The sequence below is a fragment of the Alligator mississippiensis genome, chromosome 3, assembly GCF_030867095.1.
Source record: "Alligator mississippiensis isolate rAllMis1 chromosome 3, rAllMis1, whole genome shotgun sequence".
Taxonomy (NCBI): Eukaryota; Metazoa; Chordata; order Crocodylia; family Alligatoridae; genus Alligator; species Alligator mississippiensis.
In genome coordinates this window covers 290,294,894-290,307,037 of record NC_081826.1, presented here as the reverse complement: position 1 = coordinate 290,307,037, position 12,144 = coordinate 290,294,894, and the positions used below count along the sequence as shown (strand labels likewise).

Below are 12,144 nucleotides of genomic sequence, written 5' to 3'. Positions count from 1 at the left end.
CAGGGTTGCCCCAAGGCAGCTTCATTGACCCGTTTCCAGGATTTTGTATCGGGGAACAGGAGCAAGAGGGTGGGCAAGCATCACGGCAGGCATCGCCCAGAAGCTGTGATTAGCAGGCACCCTGCCCAGCTACTGTGCAGACCTAAAGCATCTCCCATTTAGGAATCCCAGAGAGCTTGGAAAGAACCAGTGTCTGGACCACACAACACTTGGACTAGGGGGATCCCATTGGCTCCATTTTACAGATGGGGAAGCTGAGGAGCAGTGAGGAAGGGGACTTGTCCCAAGTCATGGTGAACTCCTGGGAGAGGCCACAATGATTACCTCCTCCAGCATCCAGCACCGTGTGGGCCACAGAACTTTACCTAGGAAGTTATTCAGATATCAGGCCCAAGCTACAGCCTAGCTTTTGGAAAGGTATGCTGGGGAGACTTAAAGCCAGCAAGTGATGGTGGCACCCTACTGGCATGGTGTGTGTAGTGTGAGTGACATTGCTCCAGCCTGCCTGGCCCAAAGAAGAAAAGAGGACCTGCCACTATTAGCAGGTATAAGAGTCTTTCTTCAGCCAAAGTTACTGAGGTCTCCGCTTTAGGCCTGAAGAACAAGGATTTTAGTCTTTGATCTCCTGGTGGGTGCACGGTCCGCACAGTCATTACGTCTGTTGTCTGCAACAAATGGATTCATTACAGAACGCTGTCCTTAATCACGTTCAGCTGCTTTCCTAACAATTAGTCCAACTGAGTCCAGAAAGCCTGTCATAAGATATTCCTTTATAGTAGCCATTAAACAAAAGTAAACGGGCTGGATTATTAAGCAGACATAAGATAATAAAGAGGCTTAAGGAGGGCTGTGACCAGTCAACTTTCCTTTTAGAATCTGAATCCTAATAACAAGTACGTAGAACGAAGATTGCTCCACTATCCCTTAAAAGTTCTCCTGGAAAGTGATACCATCATTGCATTTTTTAAGCCTTCTACTGCTAAACCCTAAAATCACAGCAACTGAAAAAAGATAAGAACATTCCCATCCACCCATTGACCCATGCATATGTATAATCAGTTTACTCTGTATTTCACAGTCCAAGGAAAACCTGGTGTCTTGTTTCTCTGGGGGCAGTTGTCCACTTTGCACTTCTCCTGTTTCCACGTGACAAAAATCGCCATTTGAGACTAAGTCACTTCTCTTTGTTTGTGAGGGTCTTCCATGCAACAGTAAAGGAAAGGGTAAAACAATTAACAGATAGGCAAAAGGCATTAAAAACCACAGAAGTTTAGCAAGGTGTGGGGAGGATGGAAACTGGACAGACGATGCACCTGAAATGATCTGCAACTCTCTTCCAGAACCTGAATCGAGTTTCATAGATTCATAGATTTCATAGATATTGGGGCTGGAAGGGACCTCGGAAGATCATCGAGTCCAGCCCCCTGCCTGGAGGGCAGGAAGTCAGCTGGGGTCATAGGATCCAAATCTCTTTCTTCCATAGTGCTAGTCAGCGTAGCACTGCCGAGCCTACAAGGATGCTGCAGGTTTTTCCTCCCAAGGTGGAGAACCTTGCATTTTTCAGTGTTAAACACCATCAGATTCTCATCCGCCCATTTGCTGAGCCTGTCCAAGTCAGCCTGGATCATCCTCCTGCCTTCAGGTGTGGATGCTTTGCCCCAAAGTTTGGTGTCATCGGTGAACTTGGCCAGTCCGCTTCTAACTCCAATGTCCACATCATTAATGAAGACGTTGAACAATATGGCTCCAAGGACAGAGCCTTGGGGGGCCCCACTGGTCACAGCACACCAAGACGACTGACTTCCGTTAACCACCACCTTCTGGGTCCAATCACAGAGCCAATTTCCCAGCCAGCAGATCATGGTGGACCCAAGGCCGCAATTGGCCAGTTTTGCCAAGAGGTGATCATGGGATACCAGATCGAAGGCTTTTTTGAAGTCAAGATATACAACATCAATCTCTTCTCCCTTGTCCAGGTGATAGGTCACCTGGTCGTAAAAGGAAATGAGATTGGTCAAGCAAGACCTACCGGCAGCAAACCCATGCTGGCTATCCCTCAGGATGTTGGCGTCGGCCAGTCCATTAAGGATGGCCCCTTTAATAAACTTTTCTAAGACCTTCCCCGGGATAGAGTTGCTTAGCCCCTCCAGCCTCTCCAGATGTGATTCTGTTATTGTTTTACTGAAAGCCCTTAGGAAAGCTGATAACATTTCAGGATATTGCCAGAGTCAAAGGGGAACATTGCAATTTAAATGTGGTTTGTGGGGGAGCAACTGATATAAGTTTGTAGAAAGGGCATGTCTAGTGCATGGTCCTATGACAGCTGTGCAGGTCTCCTCTGCCACGGAGGGCACCAATCTTCAGAAATGACCTTAAGCCTCCCATGCCCTGGGGGAACCGACATGCTGGAAGTGGGCTGAGATTGACGCTTGCTCCCTCATGTTCCTCCTCCTTTGCCCCCCACCCCAATTAAAGGGCGCGCTTTCCAAGAATAACGAAAGCAAGAATAGAGCTGGCAGTCTCTGCGCCTCTCCCGACACTACAGTCTTCGCCTTTTTGAAGAACTTAAGAGTTCTCATGCACACAAAAGCAGTGGGAAAGAAGACTTGGAACTGATTACAGAGTTTAACAGAAAAGAAAAAAAACCCGTATTTTATAGTAAAAAAATCACAGCATTATTAAAGTGGTGGGTACACTGCTTAAAATAACTGTATTCCTATTAGGCTTAAGTGCTATCTCCAACTACTCCATTTCCAGAAGAGCTCGATACTCATTCATCATATTATTACAACAAAAACTCTGTTGCTAACAGCATAAAATGGGAACACTTTGAATGCGCCAGGCTGAGCGTCTCCCCAATATAAACAGGTGCAACGTCATGCAGAGGGCAGCAAACTGCCCAGTGTTTAAGCCAGTGATTCTCAACCAGGGTGCTGCAGCCCACTGGGGTGCTGGGAGATTCTTTTAAGGGTGCCATAGGGTACCATGCAATGTTAGCACTGCTAGGTCGGCAAACACCTACACGTGATGCACAGGAAAACCCAGAGATTTCAAACAGGAATCCACAGTGTCCAAAGCATTCTGCAACAGTGTCCAAAATCTGATGTGGACTTTCTGAGCTCTTTGCAACAGACGAACTGCTCTAGTATTTTTCGGTAGTCAAAAAACAAGCGAAAGCTAAGAGCTGGTATTTTCTAAGGGGATCACATAAAAAAGATAAAAAAGAGCCCCTTTTTCAAGGGGATACTTGAGTCGAACAAGGGCTGCCTTGAGTCCACAAAGTTTCAGAACCATCAGTTTAGGTTGGGACACTGGACGGGTCTAGGTAAGTCCCTCAGACCCAGCCGCTCCAAGGGGTTTAGGCACCTAACTCCCATCAACTTCACTGTTGAGGATCTGCGTCTCAGTGGCTCTGAGCCCTATCTACAGAACAGGGTTGATGGTTAATAAACATATTAAAGTTGTACTAGGCACTAAGATCAAATATAATGGGCCCTGTGGAGGTCCTAGGTACTATGCATGGATTGGGCTCATAATTGACAGGGCTCATGGATCAGGTTCATAATACCAAGGACCTAATCTTTTTGGGGCTACACAGATAAGAAAGGAAATCTCAAAAGTAACCACATGAGCCTCGTCCTTCTCTACTAATGTTCATCTGAGCACCTCCAGATGCTTCAGAAACTAGCTTCTGGCTGAGCTCCTGCAAGGACACAAATGACAGATGACAAAGGAAGGAAAAGGAGCTGTTGCAACCACTACTGGTCAAAGGGCCAGGACTAGAATGGCTGACATGCTGTGTGGTCAACTGGTTAGAGCACTGGGAGACAGGAGGCTTTGTTTCAGTCTCCCCCTCCTTTGCTGACCTGCTGTGTGTCCTTGGGAAATCACTTATGGCCATGCTGGGCCTGTACAGAAGTTACACTTATCGTGCGTTAAGCACACAGGTAGTGCTCTAAAGCCATAGCCAAACAGACATTCATGGCACATAGAGTGCTTTAAAAATGGTGGATCCCACTCTATGTTAACCCTGGATGGATGTGGTATCAGACTAAAGCACTTTAGGTTACAGCGCTTTATCAAATGTCTGTACCATATCTTAAGCTGGATGCTGGAAGGGCTCTGAAAATCAGGTCACTTACTAGGTGTCTCCTGGACCTGAGACATCTGAGTGTGAATGTTTTGCCCTTACTGCATATGCTGTAGGGTGTGGACGCGTGGCTGTGGGATCTTACCCTTTGGTTTACTCGGTAGTAAGGAGCAGACCCACCACCAGCTCTCCCAAGTTGGCTGCCTAAAGGAGGTGCTATTGCAAAGCCTGCCCGCTAGATGGCAGGCAAAGCCGCTTGCATTGAGCAGATGAGTCTTACCCTGGGATGAAACAGCCTAGGGGAGTGGACACATTAGGGGGACCCAGGTGGGATTCCCCCGGAGTCTGTAGTCACCCCTCGCTTCTTATGGGGTAATGGTACTCCAAAGCAGTATGATTTACATTGGTGTCAGGCTGCACATCAGGTGCCTGCTCCACTTCCACTACAAGGTGAAGAAAGCTTACTCTGGAGTCAGTGTGTTGTGAGCCCGCACCCTCCGTTACGCAGTTTCCTCACTATACCGTGGGGTTCAGAATACATCGCCTCCCATGTAAGGTACCTGGAGATCTCTCCGATATACCTGGAAGGTGCTGGCCCAGGGTGAGATGGTATTTGAATTTATTCTGTGATACAGGAGTAAAGGCAGCTTACCCAAGGGCAGGGTGCCCTGAGCTCTGCCATTCCAGTGGTGCCCGTGGGCCTTAGAAGTGACGCAGGAAACTTTAGCTCCCTGCGCTGTCAGCACTGAAGAGGCCTGGGTAGTGCTGGGGAGACCCTCAAACTTTGCTAGTTGTCAGAGCATCTTTCCATGCATCTACTGATCCGCAGGCAGACTCTGCTGAATCAGAGGCTGGTGCTCACAGTAGTTTGGGGGCTTTTATTGTCCTGGTCTTTAGATGGGTAGGGTAGATACTACCTGAGCTGCCGGGGAAATTGCTGCCTTTGGGTTGGAAACCAGTTCTGGTCACTTTGATCTGGCTCTGGTCTGAAATTCAAGCTCAGAGTCCACTGTTCTGCCCACTCCCCTGAGGTTCCCAGGCATCCCAGACAAGGTGGGGGCAGCCTGCCAGCCTTCTTGCACCATCTTCTGAGCAACTGCAGGCAAAACCTCCCCCACCCCGTCAAGCCAACGTGTCAGAGCTGGAGGAGGCAAAGCGTAGGCCAAGACCAGGGTTAAAAACCCATCCTGGCCACACCCCAGAGACTATGCCCACAAAACCACAGCCAAGCCCAAAGCTTGGCTCAGCTGCTCACGGCTTTGCAATCGGCAGCGGAAGAGTTCTTCCTGGTTGCTCTGTTCCCACCAGGGTTACCAACCGTTCATCAAACGCAGCCTAAAATCTGTAAATTCCAACAAAATCATCTCACTTCCATAAAAATAAGTGCTGAGCTCTTTTGCAGATTTGTCACCTGAATGAAGCTACATTTAAGGCAAGCATCAATGCTGGACAGAGAGAGCAGAGCAATGTCACCTGGTGTCTGAACAGGAGTGCTACTCAGTGCCCTGCAGTGAACTGTTTGTCAAGGCTTTCTTGCTCACTGGAGCCTCCACATTTCATTGCAGCTGAGACAGAGATGCAGGACTGGGAGGTGGGTGGAGGTCTGTGCCAGGACGGGTAGAGCAGGGCCAGTGGGGTAAGGGTGCAGTGGGGGTGTCAGTGTGTGGGGTGAGTAGGGGTCCCCTGTGGTGGGGGCAGAAAGGGTGTAAAACTCTTGCTTCCAGCCTAAGAGTTTTTTTTTTTAACGACAGTAAAAACATGTTCATAAAAGAAGTATGTCTGTCATTAAAAAGTTTGTAGATTGTCCATAAAAAATAATTCTTAGGTGAGTAATCTTGGTTCCCGCTCTTCAATTGAAGATTCCCAGCAGTAAATTCCTCCTGATGGAAAACAGTAATTATCAGAGAGAGAGGTAGTTAGCCATGTTAATCTGAAGTCAGTCAGCAGGCAGGGTACATATGCCCCTTTTCAGACTAAGCAAAATATAGCGAGGGAGAGGGAGAGAGAACACAAGCTTTAGCGAACCCAATTTCATTTCATCAGATGCTGTTCACTTCATCCACAGCAGCTGATGAAGTGAACTTGGGTTCACGAAGGCTTATGCTCTTTCTCTATGTACGTCTTATTTAGTTGGTCTATAAAGTTGCATATCTACCCTTTCAGATAATAATGGTACCATCATAAAGTAGAAACTGGCAGGAGAGGGGGACATAGCGGGAAAACCCACTTGTGATATAAAGAACAAGAATACAAAAAAAGTGAAAGTGTGATAGCATCTATATTAGTCAGTGGGAAATTTGCCTTCTCTCCCTAAGCAGTAATGACATAGAAATGCTGGACTCAGGAGGTGAGATGGATGGCTGTGCTTTTCTGTGCATTCATGTACGCTAATGAGACACCCCACTTGTGTCCTTTAAGATGGGATGTTCAGTTCACAGGGAAAGACGGCTGGTAAATCATGGAGGAATTAATTGCTCAACGGGCCCTTGGGACTGATCCTTTTCCGGGAGGATGCTAAGAAGATGTTAAGAAGATTTACACTATAGCACATTTTGTTTCAAGGAGCCTGCTGTTACAGCCAAATGCACTGGCTAGCATGTTTGAGCACCTCTGCCCTGTAATGGATGAAGTCCAAGTTGCTCAGCTGTGTCCCATCAGCACTATACTGCTCTGGTACTGGACATGCAACACATGGACCGTGGTGCTACTCAGATCAGTTTTCCACACCTGTGTAAGTTATAGGACCACAGAAAAGTAGGGCTGGAAGGGACCTCATATGGTCATCTGGCCCAAGGCCTCTGATCATTTTTGCTGTTCTCTGCTGGACTCTTTCCAACCTGTTCACATCTTTCTTGAAGTATGGGGCCTAAAGCTGGACATACTTATAAGTTACACTGAGGTCTGGAGTGGAGAGCCGGGTAGGTAGGCTTCTCTAGGTAACCTCTTCTGCTGTTTGACCACCCTCTTAGTAAGAAAGTTTCTCCTAATCTCCAACCTTCATTTCCTCTGCTGTAGTTTGAGGCCATTGCTCCTAGTTCTGTCCCTGACAGCCACACAGAAAAGCCCACCTCCATCCTCACAATCACCCTTCAGTTTTCAAATGTCATTGTGGACTGGTGCGGAATAATAGTGCTATTCAGGGAGCATTTTATTTGCACAGAAAAAATGCCCAAGTGATTCCTTGTCCATAGGTACATTCCCTAGCCTGTTGCTTGTCCTAATTATGCCCTTGGATCCCATGGGAGCTGACAGCCTTAGTTCTGGGAGCATTTTTTGGCAGATGAGATGAGCTTCCCCGAGGGGCTGTTCCTCCAGGAGACCACCCCCTTGAGAAGACCTGCTTTGTATCCAGGCAAAGTCACTCACCAAGAGAGGCCCTCCTCACCAGCCCCGGTGCTGGGGGACGGTGCCTAACACAGCCTTAGGGTGCGTCAGATTGTCTGCTACTGAGCAGCAGGGTGACCCTTCCTGGCTAAATGAGAGTTTCCATGTGTTAGCCTTCACCTGCTGCCTCACCAGGGATTCAAAACACTCCTCAGCTCTGGGGACAGATCCCTTCAAGCCTGGTCCTGGACCCAAACCAGGCCCAATTTGCTCCTGCTCTCTGGGAGCACAGGGTGCCCCCCAACACAGCATTTATCACTGTCATTATGAAGACTCAGGGATCCTGTGCCAGGAAGTTCAGATCTAACCCGCTTCCCCCCTGCCCGCAACACCTTATAGAGAAATGACTCCTGCACTCTCAGGGACCCCTTTGGGGAGAAGCACTTGGCCCCCACTGGACCTCAGCCACCCCCCAGTTTGCTATGCGCTGTTCTCCCACTACCAGGCTTAGATGGGAAGCACCCCAAGGCAGGGTGCTGCTCCACCCTCTATAGCATGCAATGGGAGCTGACTCGGTCACAGGAATCAAAAGGGGTAAATGGTAGCGGTTCAATCACCACCAAAAACGGTAGCAGTTCAAGTGCCTGGATTCTGCCATTTTTGGCAGGAATCTTTTCCTCCATTCTCAGAGGTCACGATGAGATCTGGAAGCCAGCAGATGCCCCCAGTGCCCCCCTTGCTCATTTGAACGGCTCCCTGTGCCTACTTGCTCATGTCCCTGCTCTGCCTGTCACTTTGGAGAGCTCCCTGTGACATCAATCAGCCCATAAATGCATGGGCTTCCTCCCCCCGCTCCCCCCCATCAAGTTTATTAGTCCATGGTGGTAATGAGGCAATTAAGATATGCGTGTGAGATTGCACTCATCTGTCAAACAGCAGCAGCTATTTTCCAAGGGATACTTGGAACAGAGCTAATTATTTCCTGTTCATCACCTGCAGCATTAGCTATGCCAAGGCTTGGTGGCTGTTGCTGGAATCGAGACACCGGGGCTCCAGTCTGCGCTCCATCAGTGACCTGTGGTGTCATCTCTGGCAAGTCTCTTACCCTCGCCTGCCTCAGTTTCCCCATCTGAAAAATGGGGATAGCAACATGCAGCTAACTCACAGGTCCACTGGGGTGGAAGTTTAATATCTATAGAAAAAATAACAACGTAATGATCTCGGTAGCTTTCCTCTGGGAGGAGAGGGGAAACAGAATGACTATTGCTATAAGCATTGGCCAGATCGTCATCAGGTGTAAAGAAGTGTCACTCCACAGAGTCATGCTGATTTACACCCATCGAGGGGACAACTTTTGATAGCTAAAGCCACAACATTCAATTTGGCCTTTGCTTTATGCAGCTTCCAAATTGGCGCCACTTTCTTTACCAAAAAGTAGCTTGGAGTCACAAGAGGCATGTTATAAAAGGCATTCAACAGTCTTTATTCAAAAAAACAAAATAACAAAGAAGATGGCAAATATTTCCTTGAGCACACCACCCTTTTGAACATCTGGTCTCCAGGATAATGGGTTATTAAAACTACTCACCCTAATACCTGATGGTTTTCCCTTCAGGCAAGAAGGTGGGGTAGAGAGTGAATGGCCTGCCTTTCTATCTTTTACCTGCTGCATGACAGAAACAATGAAGAAAAAGAGCTCTCTACAACCATGTCCCACTCACAATGGCATAATCTGACTTTAAGGGGGTTAATCACCTGCAGAGTCAGGGATGGGTTGAGGGTGGAAAGCTGCATTTACTAGCGAGGGCCATTCAGCATGTTACTGGAGAGGGCACCACATGCTTGTATTGCTGGGTGAGGAGGGCCTGGGCTAAAGCTACTGCAAAAACACAGCCCAGTCCCCCACCCTCCCAGCTCATCCACCCATTGAGATAATGGAAAATCAATCTGGGGTTTTTGCTCAGAGGCTTTACTAAGGGAGAGAACTGCATGGACAGCTTTCATTCTGGCATTTCCTAACTTCAAGGGCTGGATTTTGCAGTTGCAATTATGTTGAGCATAATCTCTGCAAGAACAGTAAATATACAATCCAGTTGTATAGATGCATTATACACACACCTTATCTATATATAGCACAATATACAGATCTATAATATACAGGACTAGAGTATCATTTTTAGGTTTCTTCTTCATTCATTATCCCAAGTGGCATTCAGACGCCAATGCGCATATAAAACCTCTTCCTGGAACTGAAACAAAAGATGCTACATAATGGGAAATGAAGCCATGTCTGCAGTGGAAGGAGCATCTCTTTCACCCAGCACAACACCCGTATGCTGCACTTTAGGACAAGCAGTGAAGAGCGATTCCCAGGGAAATGCTGACAGGCAGATTCTAATTTGTCAGACTGGGATTAGAACAGGACGCTGGAATCCTTTTTCTTCCAAAAATCACCATCTGACTTGAGATGAACGCAGCTGATGTGGGCTTTGGTTACAGATTACCTCCCCCAGCGATGACACTGTTAATTGCTTCACAAATTTAGGGATTATGACTCTTTTCAGTTTCCTCAATTCACAGAAAAATGTGGTGTGCAGAGTAGATATCAGGCATGTAGTATTGGAGATGATCTGGTTTTCCTGTTATAGCCACACCATGGAGGTATCGTGAGGCCAGTTTAAATCACTGCAAGTACTGCATGGATATGAACAAAATTTGCCACCTGCATTTGGCCTGCATGATATACCTTCAAGGCCTTCAAGACCTAGCTTTTCCCACATGTGCAGATTCCTGGCACTTTTAAGGCTCAATATTTACCCTAAAAAGATAAAAACCTGAGAAATCTGCAAACTACAAGCCAAATCCTGTTCACCTCCCACTCAGAAAAGGTCTGATCGTGCGGGGAGCTGGTTAGTTTTTACCGAGGTACAGGGTGTCCTCAAACACCACTGGTTACAACTGAGATACTTAGGTACTTAGCAACTCACTGGATCTGCCGCCTACTCCCACAGTGCGAGTGCAGACTGCGCTGTGTAAAAGCCAACTAGGTTTCTACGGGTCCTAGATAGCATCTATTCCACAAGCTGTCCAAGGAGATTTATATAAGCTATTCCAATTAACAATCATCTATCCTCTCACACCCAGAAATTCCAGAAACACCACTGACTCCTTAAGTCTAAATCTACATTCACAAACACTAAAGAAAAGCAATTTATAATAAAGTGATTGGTGTAAAAATCAAGGGCCAGATCTCCAGCCCTGCCTGCCCCGTCTTTCACACCAGTCCGGAGGCAAGACAAATGGGCGTGATGTGCTGAGAGCTTGCGTGGGGAAATTCCTCAGCGGTGTGAAGATAGCTGGGCTGCAGCATAGTTCATATTGATTGTTACCAGCTGCGATAGCAAAAGCTCTTCTACCTAGGCAGGTGATATCTACCCCGAGGCTGCTCTATGTTGTGTGCTTGGGATTGCTACAATGCCATCTCTCAACCCCCACCTCATACTGAGCGTAGTTTTGTCACACTCCAGGACGTGGCCCTGTGGCTCTCTGGCCCAGTGCAAATTCCTCTGTAGGAATGCGACCCCAAGAGAAACACCGCCGGGTGCCCCAGCCGCAATCCCGTCCGGCTCCCATAATGGAAGCTCTGTGCCTGCTTTCACCCCAGCCCCTTCTTCCTGGTTTCCTTTAATTACCTTGCATATGTCCTCATTTCCAAGTTTATATAAACCTCTGAAATCAGTAGCTCTGGGTCACTTCTGTTGCACAGCTTGATTAAGTCTGAGAGCTGCTTTCCGAGGCACATTCTGCGTGCAGAGCAGGTTTTGGTAAAGGGCAGTAAGGCTGATAAACGATCCTGAGCGCTCAAATAAACATTGACAATTAGTGAAGCTACATGGAAATTAGAATCAGAGCCCAGATGGTGCTTCAAGGGCTGCGTCTAGACACAGGAAAAGGGACAAATTAATTAACCCCAGTTTGGGGGGTTAGTACTAACTGGATGCAGGTTCAGATGGCTGCTGGCACGTGCTTTTTACTGCCCGCTGTCAGCTCTGACCCCGACCCGGTTCCCCATAGGCTGTATCATCTCCCCCAGGCCAAGACTCAGCACCACTCACCTACAGAGGGTGTAGAGTCTCCATCATTGGAAGTTTTTAGGAGCAGGTTAGACAAACACATGGCTGGGTTGGGGCAACCAGGGATAATCCTGGTTTGAACAGGGACGGACACAGGCATGGGTGAACTGAGTGGCCCCCAGACAGAAAGGGGGCTGAAAATGGTAATTTTAAAATTATTATTATTATTATCTCTGGTGAAGGGGGGCCCGATACTAAAAGTGCCTGGGGCTGCCAGGAGTCTAGGTTTGAGGAGGGGTCTGGACCTCCTGAGGTCCCTTCCAGCCCTATTTTTCTGACTCTAATCAGGTATAGACCCACTGGAGATGGTAATATCTAACTCACCTCTAGGCTGCCTTATCTGGAGATCTCCAGGAGCTTTAGAAAGGAGGCCACTATTACCATTGTCATTCTACTGATGAGGAAACTGAGGCACAGACAGGTGAAGTGACTTGCTCCAGGTCACTCGGCGGGTTAGTTAGTGGCAGAGCCAGGAACAGGACTCGGGTTTCCTGAATCCAAGCCTAAGGCGCTCCCTTCTCATCTCCCCCTGCCTGTTAACCCTAATACTCTCCTGGCCAGACTCCAGCGTGGGCAGCTGCATTCACACCAGGCATG

At 47.8% G+C, this 12,144-nt stretch overlaps 1 protein-coding gene across 3 annotated transcripts in view; it reads right to left on the bottom strand.

Annotated features, from left to right (window-relative positions):
• Positions 1-12,144, bottom strand: part of ZBTB7C (zinc finger and BTB domain containing 7C) — a 261,260-nt gene that overhangs the window by 19,245 nt on the left and 229,871 nt on the right. The window lies entirely within an intron of this gene.